The following is a 9039-nucleotide window of genomic DNA, read 5'->3' as shown; positions in this document are numbered from 1 at the left end:
TATTTGGCTTGTTCTTAATTATGTGTTCTTAATTCTTGTTTTGATATTCTAGGATATTGATTCAAGATAAGCTCTTATTCAGAGGAGGAATAGACCCTTTCTAAGAGTACATTTATCATAATTAAGCGAAGTTGGTTACGCACCTAGAGATAAGGTGACAAGATTTTGCCGGATTAGGGTGAAACCTAATAAGGGGATCCATAGATCGAGTTAATGCAACCCTAGGGAGTTAATTAGAAAGAGATTTCAATTATTCAACTTAGGGTTAGACAGTGTTAGTCTCGAGAGGGATAATAATATAACTTAGGAATTTCTACGGATCAAGTCAAATGAATAAATCGTCCAATTCAGAGTCAAATAACAAGTGAAGTCTAGGTGGATTATTCCTTAGGTATTGTCTTAATTCAATTGTTTTCCAAAAGTAATTCCCCAATTCTATTTCCTGTACATTCTTAGTTTAGTTAATTAGTTAGTTAAAACAAACCCCGTTATTTTTAGGCTAGGTAATAAAAAGAAAGTCATTGCTAGTACTTTTAGTTCCTTTGGATTTGACAATCCGGTCTTGCTAAAGCTATACTACTTTTTGATAGGTACACTTGCCTTCATCGTGATAATAGTTAGTTCCAAGAATGATCCATTATAAATTTATAAAACTTATCACACGAATATCACGATCAAGTTTTTGGCGCTGTTGCCGGGGAGCTAAGATATTAGGAACACTCAATTTTTATTACTTTAGTCATTTATTTTTCTTTCAAGTTAATTTTATTTTATTTTTATTGTTATTTATTAATTTACTTTTTCTTTATCTTGGCAGGTTTTTTTAGTTTATGACTAGAAGAAACCCATCAGGACCACTACTTTTTGATGAAGAAATCGATCGCACAGTTCGCAGAAACCAAAGAGAAATAAGACGAAGCTTAAGATACACAGAGAACGAGTAAGAGGATGATATTCAAACCCTAACTGAGGATATGGCTTAAAATCAAGACAATCAGCTACCTCCTGTGATACCCGCTGAACTAGCAAATCAGAATCCTGCTCCTCGTACTATGTATGATTATGCTAAACCTACTTTAAGAGGAACTGAGTCAAGTATAGTTAGGCCTGCTATTGCTGCAAATAATTTTGAACTAAAACCTAACACTATTCAAATGATACAACAATTTGTTCAGTTTGATGGTTTGCAGGATGAGGATCCAAACACTCACTTGGCAAATTTCCTGGAATTCTGCGATACATTTAAAATTAATGGCATTTCTGACGATGCCATTCGTCTTTAGTTATTTCCTTTTTCATTAAGGAACAAAGCTAAACAGTTGTTGAACTCATTATCACGAGGGTCAATTACTACTTGGGAACAAATGATCGAAAAATTTCTATTAAAATATTTTTCGCCAACTAAAACAACCAAATTACGTAATGATATATCTTCATTTGTGCAGATGGACTTAGAAACTCTTTACGATGCATGGGAGAGATACAAGGACCTACTGCGAAGGTATCCTCACCATGGATTACCTCTCTGGTTGCAGGTTCAAACATTCTACAATGGTGTGAACCCATCGACAAGACAAATGATTGATGCAGCAGCCGGGGGAACAATCAATAATAAAACACCTGAAGAGGCTTATGAATTTATTGAAGAGATGTCACTGAATACCTACCAGTGGCAAGCATGAAGACTAAGCCAACTAAAATAGCAGGTGTCTATAACGTCGATTTGGTTTCTATGCTGTCAAACTAGGTAGAGTTGCTAAATAAAAAGATTGATGGTTTTCTTAGTTCTTCACAGGTTCACCCAGTAATGCAGCGCGAAGGGAGCAGTTAAATTACATGGGTAATAATCCTCGATCTCAAAAAAATCCATATAGTAACACTTACAATACAGGTTGAAGGAACCACCCAAATTTCTCATAGGGAAGACAAGGAAATCAAAGACCACCTCCAGGCTACCAACAACCACCCTACCAATAGGAAAAGAAGCCGAACCTTGAAGAGATGCTCTCAAAGTTTATATTGGTGTCAGAAAATCATTTTCAGAATACTAAGACAGCACTTAAGAATCTACAAGCATCGATCCAAGGGCTCGAGACTCAGATTGGACAGCTTGCCAAGTTGATTTCTGAACGACCACAAGGTAGCCTGTCAAGCAACACAAAATCTAACCCAAGGGAGCAAATCAATGTGATTACTAGTCAAGATGAGGAAGGGTTAGCCACACTTGAACCAGAACCAAGGCAAGAAACTGAAATAAGCAAAGGCAAAGGTGAGGTAGACCACAATGAGCAGAAACCAGTAAGTACAGAATACAAACCTCGTGTGCCATACCCTAATGCGACAAGGAAAGATCGCTCAGATGAACAATTTGATAAATTCCTTAAACTCTTAAAAAAATTACATATTAACTTACCATTTATTGAAGCTTTATCACAGATGCGAAACGCAATGAAATTTTTAAAGGAGCTTTTAGCAAATAAGTGGAAGTTGGATGAGGCTTTGCATGTGAGCTAAACGCAGTTTGCTCAGCTATTCTATAGAATAAACTACCCAAAAAATTAAAAGATCCAGAGAGTTTTACAATTCCTTGCTTAATTGGTAGTTTAGATGTTAATCATACTTTAGCTGATTTAGGGGCTAGTATTAACGTCATGCCTTACAAAATGTTCAAACAATTAGGTCTTGGGAAACCCAAACAGACTAGGATGAGCATTCAATTAGCAGATAAAACTATAAGATTTCCTAGAGGTATTATTTAAGATGTGCTAGTTAAAATCGATAAATTTATATTTCCCATTAACTTTATTGTTCTAGACATAGAGGAGGATAGCAACACTCCTTTGATTTTAGGAAGGCCATTTTTAGCAACTGTTAAAACGATTATTGATGTTGGCACAGGTGAGCTCACACTTCGTGTGGGAGAAGAAACAATCACCCTTCAAGCTCGCAATTCTAGCAACACATCGGAAATTGAAGGTGATCATCTCAACCATTCTACTGAAACTGACAATATGGTGCAACCTACTTTGTAGGAAATAAGTCTGAAGGAAGTACATGAGCCATTCTAAAGCAATAGTAGAGGACTTATTCATGAAGAACGAAGGCTACAAATCGAGGAGTTAGATGAATGGTGGATGCATAAACTGAAAACACACGATAAACCAAAACTACGCCAGGACGAGCTCAATGCCTTTCCAAATCAACTTATGGTTGGAGATAAAGTTTTATTAGATGCTGTAGATCCAGACATTGTCACTGCCAAACTAAACGAAGAAATTCCTCTTACGGTACTTAGCATTTTTTCATTCGGTACAGTCAAGGTAAGTCATCCCAAGTTCGGCACTTTTAAGGTAAACAATACTCGCCTAAAACCTTATTTTGATGAGATTCTCAGTAGGAATGAGGAGTATAAACTCCTCAAACTACCATGACCATTCAATGGAGAGGTAAGTCGAGCTTAGAATATAAATAAGTGCTTCTCGGGAGGCAACTCGAGCACTAACTATATTAACTTCTTTAAATTTTAGTGTTTAAACACCTAACTTACTAACGGAGCTCTTGAATATAGGTTTCCCACACAGACACGGCCTAGCACATGGGCGTGCCTTAGGCCGTGTGGAAATAGGGCAAAAATTTCCCCAACACGAGATGCGACACACTCGTACCTGGAAACCGTGGTCGAACCTGTCAAGTTAACACGGGCGTGTGACACGCCCGTGCCAAGTACCCGTGGCCAAACCTGTTAAATTAACACGGGCGTGGGAGAAGCGAATGAAGACAGACACGGCCGTGCAACACGGTCGTGTGCACCCGTACGCCCAAGGAACATGGGCGTGGGCCAATTGTCAGACGCGCCCAAATTTAAAATTCGAGAATCACACGGGCAAAAATTGGGGAATACAGGCATGTTCCATGGCCGTGTGCCCCAAAATCTATAAATAGGCTACATTATTCATTGTCTTCTTCACCCAAAAACCCTAAACCTAGCCGCTGCAAGTCCACACGGCCTCCCTGCCACGCCCGTGCGCCACTTCCCACTCCAGTTTTGACGCCCAAGCTCTCTTCCTTAGTGTTTGTTTACTCTTTTCACTTCTATTTTACTTATTTCTAATGCTTATTATCAAAATAATCTTAATTTTTCTCATAATATTTTCATTTTGTGCATTATTCTATCATTTAATTTGCATTATTAGGTTATTTATCATACATCTCATGTTGAATCTAGTTGTTAGGAAAGCCTCATTCTATTGTCATACCCATGCCATTAAAATGCTCTTTCTCATGCTATTACCCTGCTAATGTCACGAAATTATGCTATCAAATTGATTATTTTGGTTGAGTTTGGTTAGTATTAGTAGTTTTGGCTGACTTTGTTAGTTCAAATTCATGAGTTTTTCCTTTTTAAATTCATTTACCTACTATTGTTCTTTTTTATATTGCAGGTATACAATGTCCTCTTCACGTGGTAAAAAGGCTTCCATTCCTGCTTCAAAGAAAAGGAAGGGAGCGTCATCTTCCTCGGGTCCTACCGTAAAAATTCGCCACCCTTTCCTGCAATTCCCCATCGGGCCCCAAGAAGAACTTTTCCAAACACTCCGGGCTCGACCTTTAATTGCGGGCCACTGCATCGACTGGGCTACAATAGAACAAGTTTAGTTAGATTATGCGATTCGGGCCCACGTAACTACCGACCCTTGGGAGCTTTTCTTTGGGATCATTGAGCCAACATATCTCGAACTCACGATGGAACTATGCTTAACGTTTCATCTTCAGACCGTAATGACAAGCTACGATGATCCCGGCACGGTCTAATTTTGCCTAGGTAGATTAGTCTGCCAGCTAAGCGTCCTAGAATTCGGTACTGCACTGGGCTTATATACAGAGGAGTTCAAGGAGTAGAATGACTTAGATGCACTCAACTACCACATCCATCGTTCTCCCTTGAAGTGCTGGGATGCCCTGGCCCCTGGCGCTGCCTCCTACAATCCTAGCCGCTCTAAGGCATCGGTTCTCCCTCTGTCCCTGAGGTACCTACACGCCATTTTAGCTCACACGGTAACAGGGAGGCGAGAGAGCACTGGTGTCGTCAACACTCACGACGCCTACTTTCTATGGTGTATGTCGCATGGGCACGTCATCGACCTTGCTTATTTCATTGCCCTCACCATTCAACACTAGGACGGAGCGACATAGGAAAGGGGTAATCTCCATTGGGCCCTATGTGACGCGACTGGCGTGACACTTCGGGCTCCTCCACACTGCGGACGAAGAATCATCCTTGACACTCATTGGCCAAATGTCTCCATACGGCATCTCGAGCATGCTAAGCATGAGGATGATCGAAAAGTGCCGAGGAACCTACCCTCCCTAATATCATCTCACCCAATCTACCGAGGAGGAGGCCCCCGAGGACATTACTGATGATGTCCCTCCACAGCACGAGGACCTAGCGTCTCAGCCACCATGCTCCCATCGTCCAATTCATACGGCGGCTTTATATGTTGACATCTCTGAGCGCCTCACTCGATTCAAGCAGTAGTGCTTTCAACGCTTCGATCACATTGATGCTACACTACACTAGATTTTTCAGCACCTCCACATCTCATCGCCACCCCCACCTCGCGAACCATTTAGCGATGAATAAGTTTAAAAACTTTTATTTATTATTTTATGTTTTTTCTTTTATTTTATTTTAAGGCTACTTTTAATTTTTCTTTCACCTTATTTTTATTAGGACTTATAATTATTATTTTACAATTTTTAATTTTGGCTAATTTATATTGAGTACTTACCCTTCCTTATATATTTCCTAAAAGAGTTCTTGATTCTATCACAGTTATAAAGATCTCCAAAGCTCACTATTTCTAAGGGACTCGAAACTCCACTGGGAAAGGTTCTCCACGACTGCCATGTCCTGCTCGACCACGATCATAACCAACTTCAGATATAATATTCTTTTGGCGCAGGACTTATGGACTAATGAACCTCTACCACTGCTGGAGTATCCTCCTCCACCCTCACGCCGATTATTCTCCAAAACTCCAGTTTAAGGAAATTCACTCATTACTCAAGAAGTTTCACTTTTCTCCCTATCTTATTTTTATTTCTATATATCTATGTTTGTACATTGAGGGCAATGTCCATCTTAAGTGTGGGGGGTATTCATTTTTATATCAGAAAAATCCCTGAATGTTTGCCTCGTTCTCTTGAAAAGCTTTCATTTCATGTTTAGGATAAATTTTGATTAATTTATGATTTTTATTGATATATCTTAAATTAAAACATAGACATTCATGCATTGATTATTTAAATTTTAAGACACTAGAAAATCAAGCATGATAAGTTGATTTTTAAGAATTCAAAATGTTAGGTTGTTTCCCCAAGTCTGGGTATTATCTTGAATTGAAATTCACAAGTTTAAACATAAAAAATCCATAATTTTTGTGAGATATTGAGCCTTCAAGAGCATCTATTAATTCTTTCATTCTCACTTTCATTATGAGTGCGTCAGTATTGAATTGTTATTCTAGAACTTGCTTGATTATGCATGTCAAGACCACACTATTTGATTTGATATGTCAAAATGATAAAGGCACTTAGGATTAACCCACTCATGCCATGAAAAGCTTACCTCCACGATTAACCCTTAGTAAACCCCGTTGAGCTAACAAGCCATTTCTTGTATTACCCTTAAAATTAACCCTTAACCTATTATTGTTGAAATCCCCTAAATTAATTCGACCCCTATTTTTGTCGAGATTTGGATTGAAATAGTTGCTGAGCTATGTCTTGTTCGTAATAGTTAGTCTATGTTATTTGACTTGTTCTTAAAAAAATGTATACACATTAGTAGTAATCTTTTGTTTTTGAGCTTAAGTATTTAAATTTCATATTCTGAGAAGAAGCTCTGTTGTACGCAAGTGATGATTAAATCTTTTTCTAGTTAAGTGATTTTTCAATTCAATCTCGATTCTAACTGTTTCTTTCAGCTTGTGGCCACACCCCCTAACCAAAGCCACGTTACAACCCTCTAAAGACCTTTTGATTGATGTATCATCTCAATTTATAGTGGTGGAGATTTGATTTTCATGCAAGCCTATGGTAATAACTTTTCATATTGACTGATGAGTTCTACTTTCATTATCCTTAAACACTTTGAGTGACTTGAGTGAATCTTTAGTGAGGATGTTAAACTCCGTGAGATTTTGAAGTGAGGTAACCACCTAGATGATATGCCTAAGTTTTGCATGATTAAATACTCAACTTGAAATGTTTGAAGCTCCAATGTTCTTTTAGTTGAATTCTCAATGTACAATTACTCATGAATTAGCTTGAGATATTTTTGATAGAGATTATAAGTTGAGAAGAATTTATTTTGATTATGAGTTGAGAATTTTGCTTGAGGACAAGTAAATGCTTAAGTGTGGGGGTATTTGATAAACCGTAATTCATACATATTTTTATCCCATGCTTAGCACATTTTATGGGTGATTTTTCCTTAGAATTGGTGAATTCGATGCTCCTAATGCCTTAGTTTCATGTTTTATACTTAGGCGAGCATAGGAGAGCGAAAGGAACGAGAAACGGGCCAAAAATGGAGAAAATTGGCCAACGTACGAAATCAACACGGCCTGGACCTCCTCACACGAGTAGACCACACAGCCGTGTCAATTTGGCAGAATTGAAACACGACTCACACGGGTGGACCACATGCCTGTGCCTATTTAACAGGCTTGACCACGGCCTTAAACAATCGCACACGGGCGTGCCCCTGTTGAGCCCAAGTTTAGTCTAACTTGGAAAATGCCAATTTTGAGGGTTCTTAGGCATTGCAAAGCCTATAAATACACCCTAGAGGAGGAGGAAAAAGGATACACATAAAAAGGGAAGAAGGGAACTGCTCAAGGAAGCCGATTGATCTATCTCAGAAGTCGAATTCATCATCAAGACTGAAGATCTCCCCTCAATTTCCCTTCAGGATTTTTGGGTTTTCTTTATGCTTTGTATTCATTATTCTTCTGAGATGTTTTCCTTTTTAGTTATGAACTAAATCCCCTAAATACCTAAGGGGAATGAAACCTAAGACGAATCTTGTTATTATTTTCTGAATTGTATGATAAATATTTGGCTTGTTCTTAATTATGTGTTCTTAATTCTTGTTTTGATATTCTAGGATATTGATTCAAGATAAGCTCTTATTCAGAGGAGGAATAGACCCTTTCTAAGAGTACATTTGTCATAATTAAGTGGAGTTGGTTGCGCGCCTAGAGATAGGGTGACAAGATTTTTCCAGATTAGGGTGAAACCTAATAAGGGGATCCATAGATCGAGTTAATGCAACCCTAGGGAGTTAATTAGAAAGAGATTTCAATTATTCAACTTAGGGTTAGACGTTGTTAGTCTCGAGAGGGATAATAATATAACTTAGGGATTTCTACGGATCAAGTCAAATGAATAAATCGTTCGATTCAGAGTCAAATAACAAGTGAAGTCTAGGTGGATTATTCCTTAGGTATTGTCTTAATTCAATCGTTTTCCAAAAGTAATTCCCCAATTCTATTTTCTGTGCATTCTTAGTTTAGTTAATTAGTTAGTTGAAACAGACCCCATTATTTTTAGGATAGATAATAAAAAGACAGTCATTACTAGTACTTTTAGTTCCTTTGGGTTCGACAATCCGGTCTTGCTAGAGCTATACTACTGTTCGATAGGTGCACTTTCCTTCATCGTGATAATAGTTAGTTTCAAGAACGATTCGTTATAAACTTATAAAACTTATCACACGAATATCACGATCAATGACCAATTGAGGTGGTCATAGCCATGTAGTAATCGCATGTTATATACACAACGTGATAAAGATTGAACATGAGTGCTTGATGGATAAGTTAGTAACCATAGTATAATAGTAAAAGTGGTCATCAAAATGACAAGTCTTATGAGTGTGAAATAAGGAATCTAGACTTGGTATTGCATGAGTAGATGCATTACTTGTAAGAGAACATGTGAATGTTAATAATATGTCTTAATAAAGAGTGT

At 38.0% G+C, this 9039-nt stretch overlaps 1 non-coding gene across 1 annotated transcript; it reads right to left on the bottom strand.

The window, feature by feature from the left end:
* Positions 1 to 1413: 1413 nt before the first annotated feature.
* On the bottom strand, positions 1414 to 1519 carry LOC121210193 (small nucleolar RNA R71). The gene has a single exon (XR_005905319.1). It is a non-coding gene; the product is annotated as a small nucleolar RNA R71 (small nucleolar RNA).
* Between the last annotated feature and the right edge of the window lie 7520 nt (positions 1520 to 9039).

Source organism: Gossypium hirsutum, chromosome A11, assembly GCF_007990345.1.
Source record: "Gossypium hirsutum isolate 1008001.06 chromosome A11, Gossypium_hirsutum_v2.1, whole genome shotgun sequence".
Classification (NCBI taxonomy): domain Eukaryota; kingdom Viridiplantae; phylum Streptophyta; class Magnoliopsida; order Malvales; family Malvaceae; genus Gossypium; species Gossypium hirsutum.
The sequence above is the reverse complement of the archived record's forward strand: the minus strand, read 5'-3'. Positions and strand labels throughout refer to the sequence as shown.